This window comes from Maniola hyperantus, chromosome 17 (genome assembly GCF_902806685.2).
Source record: "Maniola hyperantus chromosome 17, iAphHyp1.2, whole genome shotgun sequence".
Classification (NCBI taxonomy): domain Eukaryota; kingdom Metazoa; phylum Arthropoda; class Insecta; order Lepidoptera; family Nymphalidae; genus Maniola; species Maniola hyperantus.
The window spans coordinates 1,055,200-1,080,460 of record NC_048552.1 but is presented as its reverse complement, the minus strand read 5'-3'; the positions used below and the strand labels follow the sequence as shown (position 1 = coordinate 1,080,460).

General features: G+C 37.8%; 3 protein-coding genes across 3 annotated transcripts in view; all 3 read right to left on the bottom strand.

The window, feature by feature from the left end:
- The window catches only part of LOC117990099 (uncharacterized), a 278,450-nt gene extending 265,084 nt beyond the window's left edge, over window positions 1–13,366 (bottom strand). The window contains exon 1 of the mRNA XM_069504362.1: window positions 13,114–13,366. The gene's annotated coding sequence lies outside the window, so the exon portion shown is untranslated. The remainder of the gene's footprint in view (window positions 1–13,113) is intronic.
- Window positions 1–25,261, bottom strand: part of LOC117990006 (ubiquitin-associated protein 1) — a 184,491-nt gene that overhangs the window by 25,614 nt on the left and 133,616 nt on the right. The gene's annotated exons all lie outside the window — the stretch shown is intronic.
- Chsy (Chondroitin sulfate synthase) overlaps window positions 2,549–25,261 on the bottom strand; it is a 144,375-nt gene continuing 121,662 nt past the window's right edge. Inside the window, exon 7 of the transcript XR_011237771.1 lies at window positions 2,549–2,702. The gene's annotated coding sequence lies outside the window, so the exon portion shown is untranslated. The remainder of the gene's footprint in view (window positions 2,703–25,261) is intronic.

Here is a 25,261-nt window from a genome sequence, read left to right as displayed (position 1 = left end):
AACGTTTACGTGGTTTCTATAATTGTTTTATTGTTCACAGATAATCCTCACATCGTCTGTAACATATAACGACAGTTTTGATACTTCGTTGTTTTCATTTAAGTGATCTAAATATATAAAAGGAAAAGCTGACTGATTGACTGATCTATCAACGCACAGCTCAATCTACTGGACGGATCGGCCTGAAATTTAGCTTGCAGATAGCTATTATGACATAACCGTCCGCTAAGAGAGAATTTTTGAAAATCCAATCCCAAAGGGGTAAAACGGGGTGGTTTAGGCTATGCGTTGATATATAAGTCAGACAGTCAGTCAGGACTTTAAATTTTATATATATAGATTTATATTTATTTTGATCTAGGTAATCAACTACAAGTGTTAAAGGTATTTCCATCAGATGGCCACGAACTGGTTGCGCGAGTTAATGCGCTTAACAAGATACAAGGGAAGTGAGAATATAAATATTTAATAACGTTGCAAGTTATTCGCAAATATACGAACATACTCCTGATGGTTGCCTCAGGTTAATGTTTTGTATTTTTTGCGTTTAGAACATTTCTTGTTATGTACTACAATTTACAACAGACTTTACAAACTTATTTATTGCATGTCAGACAACTTGTACCACTTTTGCTACATCATGACTTTACTTTACAACTAAGTCGTTCAGAAAGCAGATTGTTCTGAGAAGGGCTGGCAAGAAACAACCAAGTACCAACAACCTTTCGAATTGCAAATTTTTTGACGAATATTGTGAGATGGGGGCACAAAAATAAAAAGACAAGCAACTTTAAAATGGTTGAGGTTAGCATTTTGTATTTTTTTGCGTTTAGAACATTTCCTGCTATGTAATTATTACAATATGTTACAACAGTCTATACAAACTTCTTTATTGCATGTCGATGTTAGACAACTTGTACCATTTTTGCTACATCTTGACTTTACTTTACAACTAAGTAGTTCAGAAAGCTGATTGTTCTGAGAAGGACTGGTAAGAAACAGCCAAGTACCTAAAAGCTTGCGCAGCGGTAAGCACTGTGGTCTTATGAGGCCCCAGGTTCGATTCCTGGCAGGGGTTTGGAATTTTATAATTTCTAAATTTCGGGTCTGGTCTCGTGGGAGGCTTCGGCCGTGGCTAGTTACCACCCTATTGGCAAAGCCGTGCCGCCAAGTGATCAAGCGTTCTGGCACGATACTGTGAAACCAAAGCGGTGTGGGTTTAATAAAAACTGCGATACCCCTTCTAGGTTAGTTGAAGACGGGGTCTGTCCCCCCCCCCCCCCCCCCCCCCGAATCCGAAACAACAAAAAATTCCAGGTTAGCCCGCTTCCATTTAAGGCTGCATCATCTCTTACCACCAGGTGAGATTGCAGCCAAGGGCTAACTTGTATCTGAATTTTAAAAAAAAACCTCTAAACCACTTCGGTTTCACCGCTTTTTACTTTACATGCACTTTATTATTTTAGTGTCACATAATTTCTGATTTGTTAGACCTTTGTGAAAGTGAGCAGATATCTTGGTCCTATCGCTTATCTCACTGATTAGGAAAGTAGTAAAATAGCTGTAGGCTCGGTCGTAAAACAGCGAATAGAAATGTTTTGATTTTTAGTATTGCCCTGAGTGGTTTGTGGTTCTAGGTCACCCGTACACATTTACTGACAGTTTAGACTACTTTACACGAAACGTGCAGTACGCAGCAGAAAATAATGTATATCGGCCTTTAGAATGACATTTTGGCTTTGTAAAGTAAAGGAAGGCAGCATTACCGTTGGGACGACGATATCAAAAAAGTGGCGGAACCAAACTGGATGCTCAAAGCCAAAGATAGGGTAAAGTGGGTTTCTCTGGAGGAGGCCTTGACCTGAAAACGGTTCTTCACAAAAATAAGTAATCGTACTAAATTTAAATTATTATTTAATTTTATTTTAATGTCTAGTATTTTAAGTTTTATTTAATAATCCCATAACTATTGTAAAATAAGTGAAGAAATAAAAGGCTTTTTTATTTTTTATTATTTATTTAAAGTAAAACAAATATAGTTACGGCATGTCGTAAAAGAGACATAGAGAATCTATATGAGGGCGCTCATGCAGCTCGTCCTTGCTTATCCCGGGTGTAATTATAGCCCGGTAACGGTCAATTGTAAGGAGAACAACAAGGCGTTAGCCACACGCGGACATATAGTAGCTAGATACCGCACCCGACCGTTCAGGCGTGCCTGAAATGTTGGTTGGCGTGTCACCCGACTACGGCGAACCAAAAGAAAGGGTTATGATTTTAGCAGTCTATACATATCGCTTAAATTGTAACACCACGCATCCATTGATGTAGGCACCTAAGTCAAAATTCTCATCTAAATTACAGGAGAGCGAAAAAACTTGCTGTGACCAGAGGTCCTTTTATTTTATTTTTTATTGAACCACCAATACAATTACATATACTAAAAAAAACTACATTATTCAAATCCTAGGTGCTAAGTTATTATAATATAACTAGCTTATGCTCGCGACTTCGTCCGCGTGGACTACACGAATTTCAAACCCCTATTTCACCCCCTTAGGGGTTGTATTTTCAAAAATCCTTTCTTAGCGGACGCCTACGTCATAATAGCTATCTGCATGCCAAATTTCAGCCCGATCCGTCCAGTAGTTTGAGCTGTGCGTTGATTGATCAGTCAGTCAGTCAGTCAGTCAGTCAGTCACCTTTTCCTTTTATATATTTAGATTTGAATTATAAGCGGCTACAGCATGTAAATTTAGACAGTTAAGTCGTGCGTAAGAACTTCTAACAGTTTATGAAAGAAACATAAAGGTAAAAGGTAAGAAAAAAAGAAAATAGATTAGGTTGTTTGATGGATACCGTGGTACTTTTCATTCTTTTAAGAATTTTTATTGGACATTTTCTTATTTCTAACGTTGATGTTGTGCTCAATGACGCCTGGAGATTGAAACTGACAACTGTGCGTTGTGATCATCACCAAATGACTTGCGTGACGTCATTCTTCTTCTTCTTCCTTACCTTATCCCACGCTACGAGGGGTTGGCACATGTCTTCTTCTTCCACTCACTTCTGTCATCCGTGAAACGGTGAACGTATTATCCACCTCTTTTACACGCATATCCTCTTTCACGCAATCCATCCACCATTTCTTTGGTCGTCGTCTCCTCTTTTTTCGTTCCACATGCATTGCGTGACGTTATTCATCGTAGAAAAATAAATTTCATACTATTTAATGAGCATGCGGCACCTAGCTATTCTATTCCTAATCCGTGGCCGCACATATCTGGTCAGTTACTATGCCAGCTGACAAACCGAATTAAGCGTAGCACGACGGAAATTTGCACGCTCGCACCTTATTTGCTGTTGTACTCCTATAATAGAACTAAAATTAAGGGTTATGCTTTATAGCTCCTGTATTACAGAACTTGTTTATTAAATAGCATTTCTCACAATAAATGAAAATGGAGTCATAAATGTAATTGCAACCGGAACTCACACACCAAAGTTTGGCCTTTCATTTTAAACTAACAAGTACCTAGCATGCATTGCAATGTGAGTCGTGTGCATCTGAAAAAGGAACGTTGGAACTTGGATTGGATCACAACCATTTCATTGGTCCAATGGCATCACCAAGCTGGCGGGAAAAACTTGGGTGACAGTCGCCCAACGCCGGAAAGAATAGGCCTATGTCCAACAATCGATAAGTGAATGCTGAAGGTACTCTGTGTCAGAAACTTTCCCACAAGTCCCAACAACAACTGTACAAAGTTATAACTCAATCGGGTGAACAATGTGTGAACGCATAGTTAGCGAACAGACAAACAGGTAAACAGAGAAATATTAATTACTAGATGATGCCCGTTTTAAGGTTTTTGAAATCCCGTGGGAACTCTTTAATTTTTTTGAATAAAAAGTAGCCTATGTCCTTCCCCGAGATGCAAGCTATCTCTGTACTAAATTTCATCAAAATCGGTTGAACGGTTGGGCCGTGAAAAGCTAGCAGACTTTTTATCCCGGAAAATCAAAGAGTTCCCACGAGATTTTTAAAAACCTAAATCCACGCGGACGAAGTCGCGGGCATCATCTAGTATAACATATAGGTAGCATCAGCAGCTATTTCTATGGCATCTGTTACTCGAGTATGTTGGTACCTATCTACCTAAACCTAAATTTTATGGTATTTTTGATGTTTTCAAGTTTTTAAATAATTCGCATATCGCACGCCGAAATAATTTCTTTGATCTTGCCGAACAATGTAACGTAATTTTGTTACCAGGGCTACCAACCTGAACATTTTTTTATAATTATTTTTCTACCGCGTACCGATAAGCGCAGTGTAGGACGACCTCCAGCCCGCTGAACTGATGGCTTGAAGTAGGTGAGAATGAGGAAGGTATGGAGGACCGTGTTTGGTGGCGCGCTCTTGAAAAGAACTATGTCCAGCAGTGGACGCATACAGGCTAATGGAATGGAATCATTTTACTTATTCGAGGATATCTTATTAATCTTACTTCCAAAAACTGAAATGTATCTTAGTAGGTACTTAGAGCATCGTAATTTTTTTGTAATTATTGTAGTGTGAACAAAAGGTCAATACAAAAAAAATGAAAAAAAACCGACTGCTATTTGCACTTCGTCTTTTGCTCTATCATTTTTCATAAGCTTGCATATTAAAGCGCATAAGATCCGCCATTTTGATTGTTTATGAATTGTAATACCTATACCTAATGACACACGCGCCACGCCATCAAGACGAATCTAATGACGTTATACGTCATTAGATTTATCAAAATCGGTTGAGCCCTTGAATGGTTACAAGCGGACATAGAAACGAACATACATACATACAGATCAAACATACCCTCTTTTAGGCTTCGTTGCAGCCGGGCAAAAAGACGTTACATTAATTTAACCCGCTTGGCAACCCTAATTAGTGTTACATCATTAATAGGCAGCTGAGAATTTGAGAAGGGAACAATAAATTTCATATAACGACGGATGTATGAAAGAATTCTTGACCAATGTCCACGTGGAAGCAAAGCTCGGGATTTTTATAGTTTTTTTAAATATTTTATTTTAAACACATCTAAGACAATAATGACGTGAGAAAATAATTTTGACGCTTACATCTTTTCTTTGAGTTCATAGCATCGATGTACATATATTCAAACTCTGTTATAGGTGCCTACATCGATATGGTCCGCACAAATTAAAATTTCTAAAATTATAATTGATCGTAAAAATTTATTAACTTCGTAAATTTCTAAAATGTTTTATATAACCGATCCGAAACTGATACTCGTAGTAGGTAAATTAAAAAATATAAGAAAGAACAAAGTAATATATATACGTGACTCTGATAGTAAATTTATAGCTCGTGTGTAGACGAAATATGCGTCCACCGCATCGTTAGCGTTTTATAAATACACGAGTTTTTGTTAATTGTAACTTTTTTAGCGACTTTTCGGTGTCTTTGTAATAAAAGCTAAAGATATACGATAGCAGACACGTTTTATAACATCTTTCCGAAGTGTACGATAGATTTTTCACGGAGTTTTCTATCACTCCGTTATTTTTTCACATTTATCCATTGCATAGAGTATTTATATACCATAATAGGGTATTTTACCCTTTTTTGAGAGTGTTTTAATTTGATTCACGTCGCGAAAATCCTACCCGCCATCTTTTTAGGTTCATGAGCTATCATGACGTCACACAAATTGGTAAACAACGGTGTTTTCTTAGTGAAATACGCTTACTTTCTACTTATATGGAAATACGTTACAACTTCAATCCATGTGACGTCACAGTCGGAATTCATCATAGCGTCGTCAGCTCCGTGCGTTTAGAATTTTTTGTAAAACATAAAAAAATTAAATCTTTTAAATGAATTATAAAATTCATTATAATTATGATTTTATAAACTTTAAATATTTATTATTTAATAATTACTTGAAGATGGAAACAAATAAACTATTAATAAACTTAAATCTAAAAAAAAAGAAAACAATATTAAATTAAAACTAAAATAAATTAAATTAAATCTAAAACCTCATCGAGACCACCGCAGCGAGGCATTGTACCCAAGATGCTGGCAGCATTACCCCTTTGGATGGCCAAACTAATTCTTTGGCCAAGGTAGCTGCCAGCTCTCGGGTCCCCGGTTGACTCGATAACTCTTTTCGCAATTTCTTCAAAAAGAGCTCGAGCCCCCGGGCCCCACGGCCCCAAGGTCTCCACACCAAAAGGCACGAATACGAAGCTCCCATCGAGGTTTTCATATTTGCGCCTTTTGGCCTGTTCGGCGCTGATGGCCGCTGCACCCGCCATAGAGGAGGTCGCCTGAATGTGGGATGCAGCTAAAGTGTCTACACAAGTTGCATCCCAAACAAGCGACCTGCCCATCTTCCACGGTACGAGCGTCATACCATCAGGTCTCTTGCCATCGCCACGTGCCAAACCAATAGGTTCTAGTACAGCTGGCACATGGGCGGTGGCAAGGGACCTCCGGATGATGTCGTTAAGGGTACTATGGCGGGAGAAGCGACCAGCGCTTCTCGAACAGGAGAGCCCATGGTGGCCGAAGGCGTCAACGCAGTCACCGCAGTGGCAACGGTGAGTTTTATAAACTGAAATTAACATTTTTCGATTGCTTATTGCTAATCTATCTTGTTTATACATTTTTAGATTTTCTCTCGCTTGGTGTACAATACCGTATTGTAAAGTGGATGCACAAAAGCTCAAAATCACAAAAGCTTTATGGAGTCTACACCTCCTGAGTTAGATTTGTGCAGTGGTAGGTATATTGTACCTATTGCATGACTTTCCTGCTTAAGATTAAAAAATTGCTAACCGCTAATGTAAAATGACTTGCAGGCAATTATTTATGTTCGTGAGTGTACGAAAGAAAGTTCCCAAGTGGTAAGTATTTGCCGGGTAAATCTTTTAGGCTGGCCGCATACTAGCAGCTGTCAAAAAAAATAAAAGCGCCGTATGGCACTCTGGTACAGTTTACGACAGTTCTGAAACTTGTGACAAAACGTTAAGGCTTCACCTAATATAATACTTGGAGAACATTTGACGACTTATCGTTTATGCTATGTGTCCTTTAGTCATAAATCCTTTTGTATGTAAATACTTGTGTATGTGTAAATGTTGTTGGTTAGTCAAATAAAAAAAATTAAAAAAAAAAAAAATTAAAAAAAATTTGATCAGTTGCAGATACCGAATATTTGACAGACGTCGATTCAGGATCAAACAAAGTTTCTTCACTCTAGTTCACTCTGACTCTGTTCATAAGACACCCTGCAGACTGTCAGAATATTCTCGTGATGTTTGCAAAGAGAGTGGGCCAGAAAGTTTTTTTACCGACAAACTCATACACTAAAAAGAAAAGTCCTGGGGTTTGACCACGCGAAAGTGACAGTCACATTGTGACGATCGCAATCATTTCTGGTTGGCCGATACTTGCTTTCTATTGGCTACACTACAAGCTATAATGCATGGTTGCAACTATATAATATAAGTAATAATACCACAAATTCAGCCAATCATAACAATTGCGATTGTAATGCGAGGGAAGTCGTACTTTTAAGGCTTAGTATTTGTGATTTTTTTGTCTGTATGTTTTTGTTGTGTTTTGTACTGTGTACTGTGTTTGATCTATGGTCCCAAATAAATGAGTATTTATTTTATTTAAGTATTTAATAATTATTGATGCAGGTTTTCCGAAACCGACCAGCTGACTCACTAACTGACTCATCAAAAACCAACCCAAACCGTTGGACCTAGAAAGCTGAAAATTTTCACAGAACGGCACAAGGAATAAAATGAAATGAAATGAATTTATTTATTTCATATAGGACAGCATGTGAAACTTATGAAAAGTCAATAAAGGCTGTATTTTTTAAATTTCCATGGGATATAGTTTCTGACAATATGCGGCCGGCCTTATAATGGATGGTGGCATTGTTTGCGCTTATTAAGTGGGGGTTTTGACACGGGCATTTAATATTCAACAACACTTACCTACTTGTCTACTAGTAGTTAGTACTATTGTTTACATAACCGCATCTTATAGAGATAGTAATTTATATTGTAGTGAATACAAACGGATAGACGTCTACAGCTGGTCATAGGTTTTTAATAATAATAATAATAAATAATTTTTATTTCAGGCAATGAAAATACAACCCATAACAATATACACAGTATGAAGCGGATTAAATTAATATTAAAATTGATTAGAATATAATATAAATGTAAAAAAATAGAGCTAACAATTTAAAAAACTAATCTAAGTAAAGGTGTTATTGTCGCACCGATGCAGGTTGGACTAATGTTTTGTAAAAGGATTACTAAGGTCCTCTACAACAGCGCACAAGATAGCGTTTGTACTGTGTGTCAGTCTTTTCCAGAAGGATGCCGTCCTTGCTCGGAGTATGGCGAAGAAGTCAGGGACTCTTGCAGCAGCAAACATAGCTTTATTATATTAGCACTGCAGAAACGCGGGTGCTTCATTAGGATGCGGAAGGCGTTGTTATATTGTACCCTAAGTGCATTATAGCTGCGCTTGGTAAACTTTGTCCACAGCTGACATGTGTATTTTTGCAAAAAATCTCTTTTATTAGTTCATGTTTATAAGTTAGCCAACTCCCATCGGCGGTGTTCCCACTAGATTACAACATGGGGTTATTCAAGAGGCGGACCAACAAATTCCTAAAAGGCCGGCAACGCAATCGGCGGTTCCTCTGGTGCTGCAAATGTTCATGGGCGGCGGTGACCCGCCTGCTAGTTTGCTCGCTATATCTATTAAAAAAAAGCCCTTGACTGTGATCTTGCCTCGCTTGGTGATAAATGATGATGTAGGCTGATGGAAGCGGGCTAACTTGGAAGGAGTATGGTAGTTTTCATTAAATCAACACCCCTTTGGTTTCTATACGGCATCGTAGCGGAACGCTAAGCCGCTTGGCGAAACGGCTTTGCCGAATTTCGCTTTTAATCTATCTGTTATCACGGAAGACCCACAAGATTTTCAAAAATGTTTCTTTCACTTTTTTTTTTGAATAGAGATAGCGAGCAAACGAGCAGGCGGGTCACCTGATGTTAAGTGATTACCGCCGCCCATGAACATTTGCAGCACCAGAGGAACAACCGATGCGTTGCCGGCCTTTTACACTTTCATACTTTATTACTTTTTTTTCACTTTGTATCTAAACAACAACTTTGTTACAAAATTTCATTGAGTTTGATTGGTTGATGCGTTTGTTCGTAAATGCCTGGAATGGGTTGATTCTCTTAAGGGGGCTCAGGACGATGCTTTCTTCATACAAACGTAGGAGGGTAATTACTACATTATTTGATACTGTACGCTCAAAACTAAGTATTATATCGATTAATCTCGTCAGTATCTAGGTTTATTGATATATGAAACATTGAAAAAAATATTGATTTTGTAGTTACGAGCCTCAAAAGATTCCTATTTTAACACTAAATTTATGACAACTTTGAGCGTAAATAAATAAGATTAGGGGTATGAAAATCCTAAAGAAATTTAACATTGGACATAGTTTATTTATTCATTAGTTGAAATAACTATACTTTGCAAACATAAACACAGCAGTTTTTTCTCAAAAATACTTTTCCTAAACCCTTGATTTCGGTGAAAATCATCGTGCCTCTCACCTTTCTCATACAATGTCAAGTGAAAAGCAAACAGGTTCGGTCGAGCGTACTGCGTCACCTTAAGTTAGGGATAGAGATTTTCGTAAAGCGATCGAAGTAGCAATACCGATAACGATCAGATTGTTATAGGAACCGGGCATTAGTCACAATCACCATCATAAATAACATTGTAATGGATGTTAATCGCCGTCACCGATTGTCACAGCCATGTTGGTGAGCGCCCAATTAGTATGTCCCGTTAATTAATTTAGCCATCTAAAGACATCGGAATTTCACGTTATATGGCGTTGGTGTGAAAATTGAAAAGGTGGTGACGAAATAGCTTATTATGAAATGTACTAACTGATGCCCGCGACTTCGTACGCGTGGGAACTCTTTGATTTTCCGGGATAAAAAGTAGCGTATGTCACTCTCCAGGTATTAAACTATACCCATACAAATAAAAACCGGCCAAGTGCGAGTCAGGCTCGCGCAATGAGGGTTCCATACTACAGTCGTATTTTTTCGACATTTTGCACGATAATTCAAAAACTATGATGCATAAATAATAAATAATAAAAATAAATAAAAATCTGTTTTAGAATGTACAAGTAAAGACCTTTCATATGACACTAATTATTATTTGATAAAGTTATCTCACTTCGAAAGTTGAAAATACTAATTATTAGTTCATGACAACAATTTAATTTTTTTGTGTGATCTAACCCTAATTCACGGTTTTGAGATTTTTCCCCAAATGTCAGCTATAAGATCTACCTACCTGCCAAATTTCATGATTCTAGGTCAATGGGAAGTACCCTGTAGGTTTCTCGACAGACAGACAGACAGACAACAAAGTGATCCTATAAGGGTTCCGTTTTTCCTTTTGAGGTACGGAACCCTAAAAATCGCGTCTATCCGTTGCTCCGTTGCAACGTAATTGAAGGACAAACAAACACACTTTCGCATTTATAATAGGGGTATATAATATTACAGTTACAGGTACAGGTTTATATTACAGTAGGAGTTGTACGCGAGTTACGAGGAACATAATGTTATATTTTTTATTTGTTTATATATTTGTTTTTTAGTTGTTTATTTGAAAGTAATCAACAGCGTAAATACATAATTATTATTTAAATTTAAATCTAGGTATAACAGAAGGCCAAAAGAGATTACTTAAAATTATAATTAAAACTATTTTAACAGAATAGATTTAGAATAAATGTAGGTATAATATACAATAATAAAATTACAACAGTGTGTGTATGCTTGTGTGTGTGTATGCGTGTGTGAGTGTGTGCTTGTGTGTGTGTGTGTGTGTGTGTGTAAGTGGGAAATGATCAGGTGTGGAACCTTTCCTTAGGAGGCTTTTATCCAGATTTTAGTTGACTTTCAAATAATAATGTTTGTACCTTTATTAGACATACAAATTGAACAAAATATACAACACGTAATATACCGTTATCTCATTTATTACACAATATGTTACTGTAACTGAATTCATTAAAGCCATCGTACAGTCCAGAGAAAGTAACATAGCAATGTCACTACTCACTAGATAAAATAACAGACTAATAAAAACTACAAATGGATGGAGACTACAAATATTCAGAAAAGTGAAGCCATTTGATTTCCTACGTGCTACGTATCTCCTACAATATGAAGTAAAGCAATGGGCTCTACCTACTCCTATCGGACTTCAAAAAGAGGAAGCTTCCAATAGGACGAGTTTTTTTTTAATTTCATGCGCTCGGTACACTTTAAATTTTCATTGGATATTGAGCTTATTATATTATTTTCATTAAATACGTTGGTGCTTGATTGAGATGTTACTTGATGGTGACGATACGTAAGTAATTAGTATGTACATGGTTTTCTACCATGCTAATTTAAAAAAGTAAGGAAAGGAAATTAAATACACTTGTAACTCATTTCCACGTGCCGTATCAGTATTTATTGCTTGACGATAAGATTTTGCCGGTGTTGTCATAACTAACGCAACCGAAGCTTCCCATCGGACTCGACCTGAGCCAAATTAAAATACAAACGTGTGGAATTAGGTTTTTTAAAAATCCCGTGGGAACTCTTAGATTTTCCGGGATAAAAAGCCTATGTCAGTCTCCAAGTCTTTATCTATACCCATGCAAAAAATCACGTCAATCACTTGCACCGTTGCGTCGTGATTGAAGGACAAACCAACAAACCAACACACCAACAAACCAACAAATAAACACACTTTCGCATTTATAATTTCCCAAACTGTCCGAGTCAGAATAAAACCCGAATGTTATATTGCCGCTTATAATGGCACAGCAAACTCTTCGCCAGTTCGTCTTTTCTATCTTTTTTCTTTAGTCTGTGACTAAAATCCGGTAGTCCAACCAAACAATTATATTTAATCTAGACACGCTGTGAAAACACGAGATAGTACGCGTTAACTATTTAACTTATATTAAGAGGTGGAAAGCCTAACTGTTCAACAAGGAAACTGTGTACTGTGGAGTACAGTAATTCATCATCATCATCATCATCAGCCTGTGGACGTCCATGACTGTGGACATAGGCCTTCCCTAAAGAGCGCCACAGATAAACAGATATAAAACATAATATATTTCCGGATTTAAAAAAATATAAAGACAAGAAGAATTAGGTACCTTTTTTTTTTTCTTATTCAGATACAAGTTAGCTCTTGACTGCAATCTCACCTGGTGGTAAGTGATGATGCAGTCTAAGATGATAGCGGGCTAACCTGGAAGGGGTATGGCAGTTTTTATTAAACCCATACCCCTTTGGTATCTACACGGCATCGTACCGGAACGCTAAATCGCTTGGCGGCACGGCTTTGCCGGTAGGGTGGTAACTAGCCACGGCCGAAGCCTCCCACCAGACCAGACCAAAAATTTAGAAATTATAAAATTCCAAACCCCTGCCAGGAATCGAACCCGGGACCTCCCACTATTAAGACCACAGCGCTCACCACTGCGCCAGGGACCTACATTTATTCTATCCAATTAAATAATGTTAAACTTCTGACGAGTGGTTGAGATAGTAATTTAATGGTTAACGTTTGAAACCAACGAACTTTCAGAGAAGTTCGACCGCTAGAGTCGAGCCATCGGAGCTTTTAGTCTCTACAAATGAAATAGACATTAAGTATTATTGAGAACTATGCGCATACGAATTGTTGAACCAACTCCCTTCGGCGGTGTTCCCGCTCAATTTCAAGAGGAAGAGATCATTCAAGGGGCTGATCAACAAATTCCTTAAAAACAGGCAACGTATTGACGGTTTCTCTAGTGCTGTAAACGTTCATGGCGGCGGTAATCACTTAACATCAGCTGATCTACCTCTTCTTTTGCTTACTATTTTTTAAACTATTGATTTTGTCTCAGTTAACGTAGGTGTTAGTTTAAAAGCTCATCAGATTTTGATAAAGTTAGCACTTACCTGGAAAAACTTCGGCGCTGTTATAAGAATTTTCATCACTACCAGTAACGGAACTGCACATACAAAACCAAATGGAAAATCCAGTCACACTATACCTATTGATTTTATTATCTGTGAAACAACACTCACATCACTAATAGTCGAAACACTGGCACAACACTGAATTTAGAAAAAAAGAAAACTGTTGAAAAATTCAAATTTCGAATCGTGGTAAATCGGAAAATGGCCGTACAGGAGACAGGCGCGCGCGCTGCGTTCGAATCTCGAACTGAGCTACCGATGCGGGACAGCAATAAACCGAATGTTACTTTTTTTTAATTTATTTTGAAATGGACTAAAAATCGGCGAAGAGATTGACGCCTTGCCCGGCGCTCTTTGATGCGCGCTCGGACCACCGGCCAGTTCATTTGCACGCGTCAAAGTTGACAGGATAATCCGCTGGCAGCAAATTTTGGCGCAAGGAATTTTTCGCAGGGCCGAGCGAGTAATCAGATAAAAAGGGTAGCTTTTATCTGACTACTCTAAGCTTTTTGGCCAATACTGACTAGCTGAATTATGTCACGTCTATTTGCACTTAATAGTTTAAATTCGCTTTTTAATATTTTGCTGATTTCTTTGATGCCTAAAATCAGACATCATCATCTTTGTCAACTAAATATATGTCTACTGCTGGGCACATATGGGAGGCTTCGGCCATGGCCTGGCCACCCTACCGGCAAAGCCGTGCCGCCAAGCGATTTAGCGTTCCGGTACAATGCTGTGTAAAAACTAAACGGGCATGGGTTTAATAAAAACTGCCATACCCCTTACAGGTTAGCCCGTTTCCATCTTAGACTGCATCATTACTTACCACCAGGTGAGATTGCAGCCAAGGGCTAACTTGTATCTGAAAAAAAAAGGAATCTTACGTAGGGTACGGTCGCCACGCCACGGTCTTTCGCCACCTGAATCCCTCCGACTGGTTTGATGTGATCTGTCCTCCTAATGCGAGGACGCCATTGTAGCACCTTGGGACCCCAACGTCACTGTGGAAAGAAAACCAGTCCCAAAAGAGCATTTTTATGATGATATTAAAATTCACGTTTCATGGTGAATTCCTCGGCTAGACGGCAGACGGGCATGGACTGAACGAAACTATAAAGGGACTGAAAAAAGGAGTTAAGGATATTCAAAAGCTGTCTGGTTAGGACGTTCGCCTTCTAATCGGAGGTTGGGGTTCGATCCCGGGCACGCACCTCTAACTTTTGGGAGTTATGTTCATTTTAAGTAATTAAATATCACTTGTTTTATTGTAACGGTGAAGGAAACCCGCATGCCTGAAAGTTCTCCATAATGTTCGTTCTCAAAGGCGTGTGAAGTCTTTCAATCCGCACATGGCCAGCGTGGCCTATGGCCAAAACCCTTCCCACTCTGAGTGCCAACCCGTGCTCTGTAGTGAGCCGGCGATGGGTTGATCATGATATTCAGACATTTTTGAACCTATCTATCGCCTATTTAGAACACAAATCTTTTAAAGTTCAAGCCATTTTTGGGTCACAGATCAGATAGATCACAACTATCATGTAAGTCTAAAGACTATTAATTGAATAATGAATACTTGCAATAGAAAGCTTTGTCTATTTATACATTTTACATACAGGGTGTAACCAGAAAGCAAGCAAAAACTTAGCGTTATTTTTATACTACCTAAACACATTCCAATACCAGTAACCATTTGCCTCATTTTGTAGTTATATTGTATTTTTTAAACACGCAATGTATACGCTACAAAACTCGGGTTAATGCCCCAACTACGACGCGGCATTGACTCTGAGTGGCCTACTCACTAGCGTAGCGTAGCGTCACTCGGACGTTTTATGTGCAACATATTGTGAACTTTTACATAATGATAGGATTTTTTTAAATATTTTTTCGCGTTTTTTTTTGGTATCATATCAGTACCTGTCTTCGTTTTTGCCAGTGTTCTGGTTACACCATATATAATTTGGACAAGCAAAGCGATCCCAATCGCTAAAGTCACTAGTGCGAACATGCACATCATAATAATTTGAGTGCTTTTCTTAATTCGATCTCAATCACTGTACTGTAAGACACAAAACAAAACTACACACAGCAAAACACAACCTAATTGTACTTAATAGAAAGGTCAAAGTTGTATACAAAGATGATGGTTTCAACGGTATGTGGTGGGTTGTACATGACAAAAGACACCGGAGTGTTCAGACACCGGAGGCTAAAAATCTCATAGCGCCTCTGACATGGGGTTATTACTAAATCCATAGACTACAGGAAAAGATAGACGGTTACCAAGTCAATGCACGGGGCTGCAATTGCTTGTACAGTATGGTATAATAAATAATAATATTGTAAATTGATCTCTTGAAAAGAGCAAAAGTTTCTTTCTGGTTCTTCTCGGTAGGAACGGCATTCCAAACCAGTGGTAAATTATACTAGTTAACCATTCGAAAGCACTTGTAAAAGTTTACTTGAATAAAAATATATTCTATTCTATTCTAATGGAACGAGATTTGTCTGGATAAAATTCATCATATTTTATATCTTATTTAATCAACCAAGCAATCTATTGTAAATGGTTATTTTATATGGTTGTCTAATAAAATAGATAAGTGATCTTTCTTATTTTATAGAAATGACGTTTGTGTTTAGTCGACGTTAGCCCGACTAGTTTCGAGCCCATCCGTGTCCTTTTTCAAGGGCGTCAGTTCGCGCACGCGTCGCGGTTAAGATTCGGAGGCGGATGAGTTCGAAACTAGTCGGGCTAACGTCGACTAAACACGTGAGTATAGCCGGGTGAGAGATATTATGTATAATGGAAATCACTCACGATAGTTTAAACGCTATAATGACGTAAGGGTTTCTTCCATTTCGTACAAATAACTACGCAAAAAGTATTTTACCTAAATAATCAATGCGAAGTCAATTTTAAAAGAAGCCACCTCGCCATCTCAATTATGAATACTTGCTTAAAGCAGTGCTATATACAGTACGCGGCCGAAAGTGATGAACATCGGCCTTTAGAATGACATTCCATCTTTGTAGAGCGTTGTCTCTGTCACTTATACCCATATGATGCTTTGTCGGTCTCAACGACCGAGACAGTGCTCTACAAATCTGCTGTCTCCTTCTAAAAATCGATGTTTATCATTTTTGGCCGCTTACTGTACCTACTTGACGCAATTACTATTATCATTGGCTTCGCTTTTATGGATAAGTTGCGATTTATTCCGTTCTAATATCAACAACTAATACCACTAGTATTGCCAGTGCTACGTCAATTTTTTTCTATAATCTGTGACTGTAATATAACCAAAAGTGATATGAAAAATAGCTTATTGTCAGAGCTACAAGGATCAAAATACAACTTAAAAGTTTATACAATCTGATTTATATGCAAAATTGCTTAAAGCGTCTTGAACAATTTGCTTTGTGGTAGCTTTAAGTTGACCTGCAATTTGCACAACATCCAAAATGCTTGTGTAGTAGACCTATTGAAAAATTTAAAAAATAAAATATGTACCTACGTCAAAGAGAGTTGAGGTGCAACTCACACCGGTAGAGTGCAATAGAGCCGTTTTATCATCATCATGATCAACCCATTGCCGGCTCACTACTGTCCTCTGAGAGTGAGAAGGATTTGGCCATAGTCTACCACGCTTCCCAAATGGAGATTAGCAGACGTCACACTCCTTTGAGAAAATTATGGAGAACTCTCAAGCATACAGGTTTCCTCACGATGTTTTTCTTCACTGTTAAAACAAGTGATATTGAATTGTTTAAATAAAATAAGGAACAGTAAAGAACTCTTCGATTTTCCGGGATAAAAAGTGGCCTATGTTCCTCTCCAGGTCTTAAACTAAAGGTACCCACGCAAAAAATCACGTCAATCCGTTGCTCCGCTGCGAAGTGATTGAAGGCCAAACCAACAAACCAACAAACAAACACACTTGCACATTTATAATAGGTGTAGTGATTTATTAGGATTTATTAGGCATTCCGAACCAGTGGTAGATGCATCCGACTATTCGTAAGCACTTGTAAAAGTTTATCCGAATAAAAAAGATTTTCATTTCATTTTCATTTCATTTCATTTCATTTCATTTCATTTTCTTTTCATTTCATTTCATTTCATTTCATTTCATTTCATTTTATTTCATTTCATTTCATTAAGTAATTATTATTATTTAATAAAATTTCTACCAATTTATAAATCTTTGTTTGTACTTATAGAAAAGTATTTAGGTACAACAAATTAACATTCATAAGTTGAATGTTAAGTGTAACATAATTGCACTAGAGATTGCTATCTGTACAGCAATTAACATGGTTTATCTTGCTTATCATTGCAACAACAGTCAACGAGGCAATCTGACAAACTTCCTTATTGATGTAAAGGATCCTTCAGAGAAGAGGTTCATACTTTGTTCAAAAATATTTCATTGGAATAGGTATAATAAAAAAGATAACGTTTAAAAACTAATACTGACGTCTCCTCTAAAAATTCCACACAGACGAACTATTTATCCATGCTATATTATTATTATAAATGCAAAAATGTGTCTGTCTGTCTGTCAGCTTGTCTGCTAGCTTTTCATACTATGTCAAAAAATATTTCATCACTACCCATCACTACCCATATTGTAAATGCGAAAGAGTGTTTGTTTGTTGGTTTGTCCTTCAATCACTTCGCAACGGAGCAACGGATCGACGTGATTTTTTGCATGGATATAGGTAGGTACTTAGTTAAAGACCTGGAGAGTGACAAAGACTACTTTATATCATGGAAAATGAAAGGGTTCCCACGGGATTTTTAAAAAACCTAATTCCACGCGGATGAAGACGTGCGCACTGCGCATCAGCTAGTTGATATTATAAATGCGAAAATGTCTATCTGACTGTCAGTGTGTCGCTAGCTTTTCAAGGTCCTTCCGTTTTACCTATTTTGACAAAATTAGGTACAGAGAGAATATAGCTTGCATGCCGGGGAAGACATAGGCTACTTTTGCCCCGGAAAATCAAATAGTTCCCACGAGATTCTCAAAAACCTAAATTCACGAGGATGAACTTGCGGGCAACGTTTATTTGGTACAGAGATAGAGTTTATTTGGTACAGAGATAGAGTTTATTTGGTACAGAGATAGAGTTTATTTGGTACAGAGAGAGCTTGCATCCTGGAGACGGGCATACTAAATACTAAGTAATCTTCTAAATATATAAAAGGAAAAGGTGACTGACTGACTGAATGACTGACTGACTGACTGACTGATCTATCAACGCACAGCTCAAACTACTGAACGGATCGGGGTGAAATTTGGCACACAGATAGCTATTATGACGTAGGCATCCGCTAAGAAAGGATTTTTGAAAACTCAACCCCTAAGGGGGTGAAATAGGAAGGTTTGAAATATGTGTAGTCCACGCGGACGAAGTCGCGAGCATAAGCTAGTATTATTATAAATGCTACAGTATGTCTGTCTGTCTGCTGGCTTTTCACGGCCCATCCGTTTAATCTAGTTTTATATAACTACTAGCTGATACCCGCGACTTCGTCGGCGTGGATTTTTAAAATCCCATGGGAACTCTGATGTTACGGGATAAAAGCATACTCATAAGCACACACTCACACACGCATACACACACACATACAATCATACACACACTGTTGTAATTTTATTTTATTATTGTATATACCTACATTTATTCTAACTCTATTCTGTTAAAATAGTTTAATTATAATTTTAAGTAATCTCTTTTGGCCTTCTGTTATACCTAGATTTAAATTTAAATAATAATTATGTATTTACGCTGTTGATTACTTTCAAATAAACAAAATAAAAAAAAATAAAAAAAAGTAGCTTATGTGTTAATCAAGGGTACAATACATACAAACTTACTTCTGCATATAGTCCGTGGGTACAATCTATATCTCCATTCTCAGCTAAATCAGTTCAGTTCTTGCGTGTAAGATTAACATATTTTTCACACAAGCTTTCGCCTTTATAATATTAGTGTAATGTGATGAGGGGTTTAAATTTATTTGCAACTTTTATTCGCAAGCATGCGCTACGACTACACAGAGACTATACAGAGATAGGATACTGTAATTATGAAACAATCGTAGTGACGTGTGTACATAAACGATTAACAATCCATTACAATATGAATAGACTTGTTTGTAAGAAGATCAAACACGTGCTTGGCAGCATTTCAATTCATTACAGCCTCAATAGCTCAATGGTTATGGAACGAACTGGTTTCCAAAAAGTCGAGTCGTTCAAACCCCATTATGCTTTAGTGCAAAGCCACTATAATAATTGTCGTAGCTCCTCATAGCACAAGCTTCAATGTGAGGTAATAGAACAGAGAATTAATTGATTGGTTTAAGATCATGCAGGTTAAAATGTAGCCACCCAAACTCATTAAATACCTACTTAAAACGTCTAAACTAGATCAAAAGCTATTAAACTTTAGTAATGGATAAAGTCTACTTAGCGTAGAAAGCCTAGGAGATCCCTCAAGTACTTTAAGGTTCCTAATGGCGCGTAAACAATCATAAATTATGCGTCTACCAATGCTTTACTGGCCACAAGATATGTTAATGACGACGCTACGAAGACGACACGACATTTTTTGCTTACTACTACTACTTATTACTAGGCATTAGCTGAAAATCAGCGTCCTGCATCTTATGTGTGTTAACGCATATGATGCAAGACATTATCCTGAGCTGTACACCCATTTGGGGTGGTGTCGTCACAGATGAAAATGTTACATTTGTACTTTGTTTTTATCTGTGACACCAACAACAAATAAATGCATTTTCTTTCTTTTTTTCTGGATGATACCTGAGATGAGACTTTCGTGGACTAGGTTTTTAAAAACTGGCGTGGTAACTCTAATTTTCTGAGATGAAAAGTAGCTTAAGTTACTTTTCAGATCATTAACTATACCCTTGCAAAAATTCACGTCAATCTGTTGCTTCGTTTATGAATCAAGTTTTTAACGCACACATTTACAATCACAACTTAGTAAGTATAGTCCGTGACAGGCCGAGATGGCAAACAAGGTATGAGGCGGGGGGGTGCCTCGCACACCCGCGCTCGCTCGCACCGGGTTAGCGAAGGGGCTTTGCGGGTGTGCGAGGCGTTCCCTCCCCGATTGCCATCCCACACTGTCGCGTATTATAGGTACACCAGTCATTTGATAGTTTTACCTGGAAAGTTTTCCGAGAAATTTTAAAATTGATTTTATAAATTTGCTCATGCTCTTTTCGAACCTTCGATTGGAAATCAATCGCCGTGATTTTTTGCATGGATGTAGTTTAAGACTTCCGAAAACAAATTCCTGCGGCATTTTTAAAATATGTAGGTACCTAAATCTACGCGGGTGGCGTCATCTATCAAAATCATAAAATGTCTGCTATGTTCTTGCACAGGTTCATAAAAGATTGCAATTTTTATATTTTAGTCGTATATCTACAGTTTTTAGATAGGTAAAAATGTCTAGATCGTATTGATCGTGTCGTCGCGTGTAAAGGACAATATAACGTTATTTCGAAACGTGCGTTCAAATCAACTAATATTACACTGACCGTAGGGCCACCATTTTGTAACAAATCATGAGCTCCTTAACAAGGAGGTAGGTCAGCTTCCTGCATAATATTGTACCTAATACCTAGTACCTACTTACGTACCTACTAGTTACATTCGACGACTCTACATTTTATGAGAATAATTTTATTTTGACAATCATGATCATCATTATGATCATCATCATGATCAACCCATCACCGGCTCACTACAGAGCACGGTGCTCCTCTCCGAGTGAGAAGGGTTTTGGCCATAGTCTACCACGCTGGCCATGTGCGGATTGGTAGACTTCACACACCTTTGAGAACATTATGGAGAACTCTCAAGCATGCAGGTTTCCTCACGATGTTTTCCTTCACCGTTAAAGCAAGTGACATTTTAATTACTTAAAAACGCACGTAACTCTGAAAAGTTAGAGGTGCGTGCCCGGGATCGAATCTCCGACCTCCTGTCCGAGCCACTAGGCTACCACAGCTTAGGTTCAGCAGTAAACATCAAATATTCATAAGGCCGCGTGTAATCCGTTATTTGGCTTAGGCTTATACCTCCAGCGCCTACGGGACCAGACTTTCGCGGATGCATCCCAAATCAAATACCACTACTTACCCCCTTCCCTACAATCTCACACCTCTAACTTATCAAATGCAAAGGATTCTCTACCATCCATTAAATAATAATAAAGAATATAGTCGCTTGAAAGGTTTTAGTAGAATAATGTATAGATATCAGATCGTAAATTGTAATGCAAAGTCCGTATTTTGCCGGTGTCACCTCCTTTATCACTGGTGACAGACCAATGTGCATTTTTAAAATGCATAGTGGCAAAACAATGGTATAGGAAAACATAGATAGTTTTAACACTATTCAAAAAGTAACTTAAAATAGTCTTATATCTAAACTAGCTGATGCCCGCGACTTCGTACGCGTGGATTTAGGTTTTAAAAATCCCGTCCGAACTCATCAATTTTCCGGGATGAAAAGTAGCCTATGTCCTTCCCCGGGATATAAGCTAACTCTGTACTAAATTACCTCAAAATCTGTTGAACCGGCCGTGAAAAGCTACCAGACAGACAGACAGACACACATTCGCATTTATAATAGTAATTAGTATGGATCATTAATCATTTAATCATTAATCATCCCGGGGACGGTCATAGCTACTTTTTACAAAGTTCCCGTGAAATTTTTAAAAACCTAAATCCATGCGGAATACGTCATGGGCATCTCCTAGTAATTATACCTATAGTCCGAAAAAAATGACTCTCAAGCGCTATTTTAACGCTATGGTTCAACTGTTATATGTATACAGTGCGGTTCATAATAATGACTAAAATCGTATTTATTAAAAAAATAAGGACTAAAATGGTATTTATTAAAAAGAAAATTGCAAATGAAAAATGCCGCGATAGTTCGCCTCTTTCTGGCATTTCAGCGAGAAGCTACTTGTTTACCTTGGAAAATAGATTGTATCTATTTCTATTGCCTATCTAAATTTTAAGATATCAGCGGTGTCCAAAGGTTTTGCAAAAAAATCGCACTCTGAATGAATCGCGTGAAGAATTACAAATCAAAATAACTAAAATGTGAGAAACATAAAAATGCATTCCTCTTCGTATGGGGAAATCGGTTATTTATTGCGATTCTGATGTCGTTTGACGTACGTACCTGCCTACCTTCCGTTTTATCTTGTGTGGTCATCTTCAGTAAAAGTCTTGTCCTTAAAAGGTAATGCTTGATGCACGATGTTAGGTAGTACCTACCTAGGTACCTACCTAGGTGCTATGATGATTACGTAAAGCTGCAATAGTGTAAGATGTACTTACTTAATGTATTGTAATAAATAATTATATGTACTGTAGAGTCGCTGGATTCAGGCGGAGCAAGACCGTGTCGCGTGGAAGTCCCTACAGGAGACATAGGTCCACCAGTGGACGTCTATCGGTTGATGATGACGATGATGATGATGAATGCGTAAGGCTAGAGCAGGACTCTTATCGAGACTGAATAATAATAATAGTAATATCCACAAGATCCACAAATTTTTAGTTGCATTTTTTCAAACTCAAATTCATTAATATTTTTACAATAAAAATGTTAAGTAGAAGTAAGAGTTTTCCAGTAGAAGTTCCAGTTGCATTGTGATATTATTTTTGGTTATTATTCTTAAAGAACTTTCTTCAAATCCATTAAAAAGGAACATTTCCATTTTGTGCTAATCATCAAATCATCGCCGGCCCACTACTGAGCACGAGTCTCTACTCAGTATTAGAAGGGTTTAGGGTACAGTCCGCCACGCTGGCTGGCTAAGCGCAGATTTGCAGATTTTAGGCATGCAGGTTTCCTCGCGCTGTTTTCCTTCACCGTTAAAGCAAGTGATATTTTTTTAATTCAGATTTAGCACTTGACTGCATTCTCACCTGGTGGTAAGTGATGATGCGTACGTGTAACTCCGAAAAGTTAGAGGTAGAGTAGTTAACTACTTAGCTATCACTCAATACGATCTAAATAATTTAAACATTAACCCAAGTTTAATTATAATCATTATGAATTCCGAGCACATGATCATAAACAGATAATTCGACGATAAACGATCCTCAAAGATGCCACACTCGTAGATAATCTAATCACGACTGCATATTAGCATACAGGCAAGACCACACCGGCTATGTGACTCATTAAGTTATTGCATTTGTTTAGTATTAACTAGCTTATGCTCGCGACTTCGTCCGCGTGGACTACAAAATTTCAAACCCCTGTTTCACCCCCTTAGGAGTTGAATTTTCAAAAATCCTTTCTTAGCGGATGCCTACGTCATAATAGCTATCTGCCAAATTTCAGCCCGATCCGTCCAGTAGTTTGAGCTGTGCGTTGATAGATCAGTCAGTCATTCAGTCAGTCTGTCAGTCACCTTTTCCTTTTATATATTTAGATTGGCTATAAAAATCATCATGATCATTATCACCCATCGCCAGCTCACTACAGAGCACGGGTCTCCTCTCAGAGTGAGAAATGGTTTTGGCCATAGTCTACCACGCTGGCCAATGTGAGGATTGGTAGACTTCACACACCTTTGAGAACATTATGGAGAACTCTCAGTTAGAGGTGCGTGCCCGGGATCGAATCCGGGGTTGCTATAGAGTACAATACCATCCATTGGGATAGGGGGCAGTAAAGGGGGTGCTCCTGAAACTCAAAGTTAAAATTTCAGAGCTCGAAAATCATTTTTTTAAATAAAATTAATCACTTTAATCACAATTAGCATTTTTAGAATAAACTAAACAAACACAATACAAAATCGCAAAATACAATAGATACTGTCATAGGTTACCACCGTTAACACCTGTAATACTTTTTTTTTACTGATTTTACAGCTCTGGGTTCTAATCTATAATACTTTTGCTGCTGCTGTACAGACTACAGACCAGTAAAGTAAACTTTTTTTTTCTAAACGGCTTTAAAGCGAGTCTTCTGGCGTAGCCTGTTTTAAAAAACTTAAGGATTGGGTAGGTTAGGGGGGGGGGGGGGGGGGGTTTATCCCCTTCTAACCTAACCCTTCCGAGTCGGAGTGCCCCAAGTCCCGAGCTCGCTTCGCTCGCTCTTGATGGTGGGAGCGGGGGGGAGGTATAGATTAGAACCCAGAGCCGTAAAACCAGTTAAAAAAAAAAGTATCTTGCTAAGTTTACTTTATTGGTCTTTGGTTCCCAGCAAGATTATTATAGATCCCAGAGCCGTAAAACCAGTTAAAAAAAAAAGTATTATAGGTTTATGTTATGGTAATCTTTATATGTGTTCGTAGTTCATACTTTGCGGTTTTGTGTTTCTAAAAATGCTAGGGACCTAATTAATTTCATTTTATTTACATAAATCTGTATAAAATACGCGATTACGTGTCTTGAAATTAAGAAATTACGTAAAGATCAGTGCAAATTAATATCTTTCCAGTGAATATTAACGAAATCTATGTAGTAATCGTGTTTTCTATTTATAATGTTAATCATTTTAAAATTGTATAAATGTCTATAAATACGTGTCTCCGAAACTTGAAATTACAGATATGTAAAGTGCAAATGAACCTCTTTATACTGAATATTACCGCTATACCTATATAGTATAATATTCGTGAATAAATAGTGGTGAACCTTTCTATAGTGGAGCCGATAAATCTAGCCGACAAGCCAAGTCAAGCAAAGCAAAAACACTCTCACACGATAAAGTTCGCTAAAACACAAGATTCGCTAAGTTATTAACACTAATTAATTATAGTCATCAAGCTTATTTGCCATTGGTCCGTTCTACATTGCTGCTTTACTGAGTGATACTAAAATATTTTTTCGTAGAAAACCTTCAATGGATATCATTCAACGTTGATCACTGAGTTAGCGAATCACCCACTGGCTTTTTTAGAGCAGAGATCATTTATTATAAGTAATCTCTGATTATAGGTAGGACGAACGAAGCGACCGCGCCAGGCGCAAGATACGGTGCCACATTGGTAAAAAACCGGCCAAGTGCGAGTCGGTCTCGCACACAAAGGGTTCCGT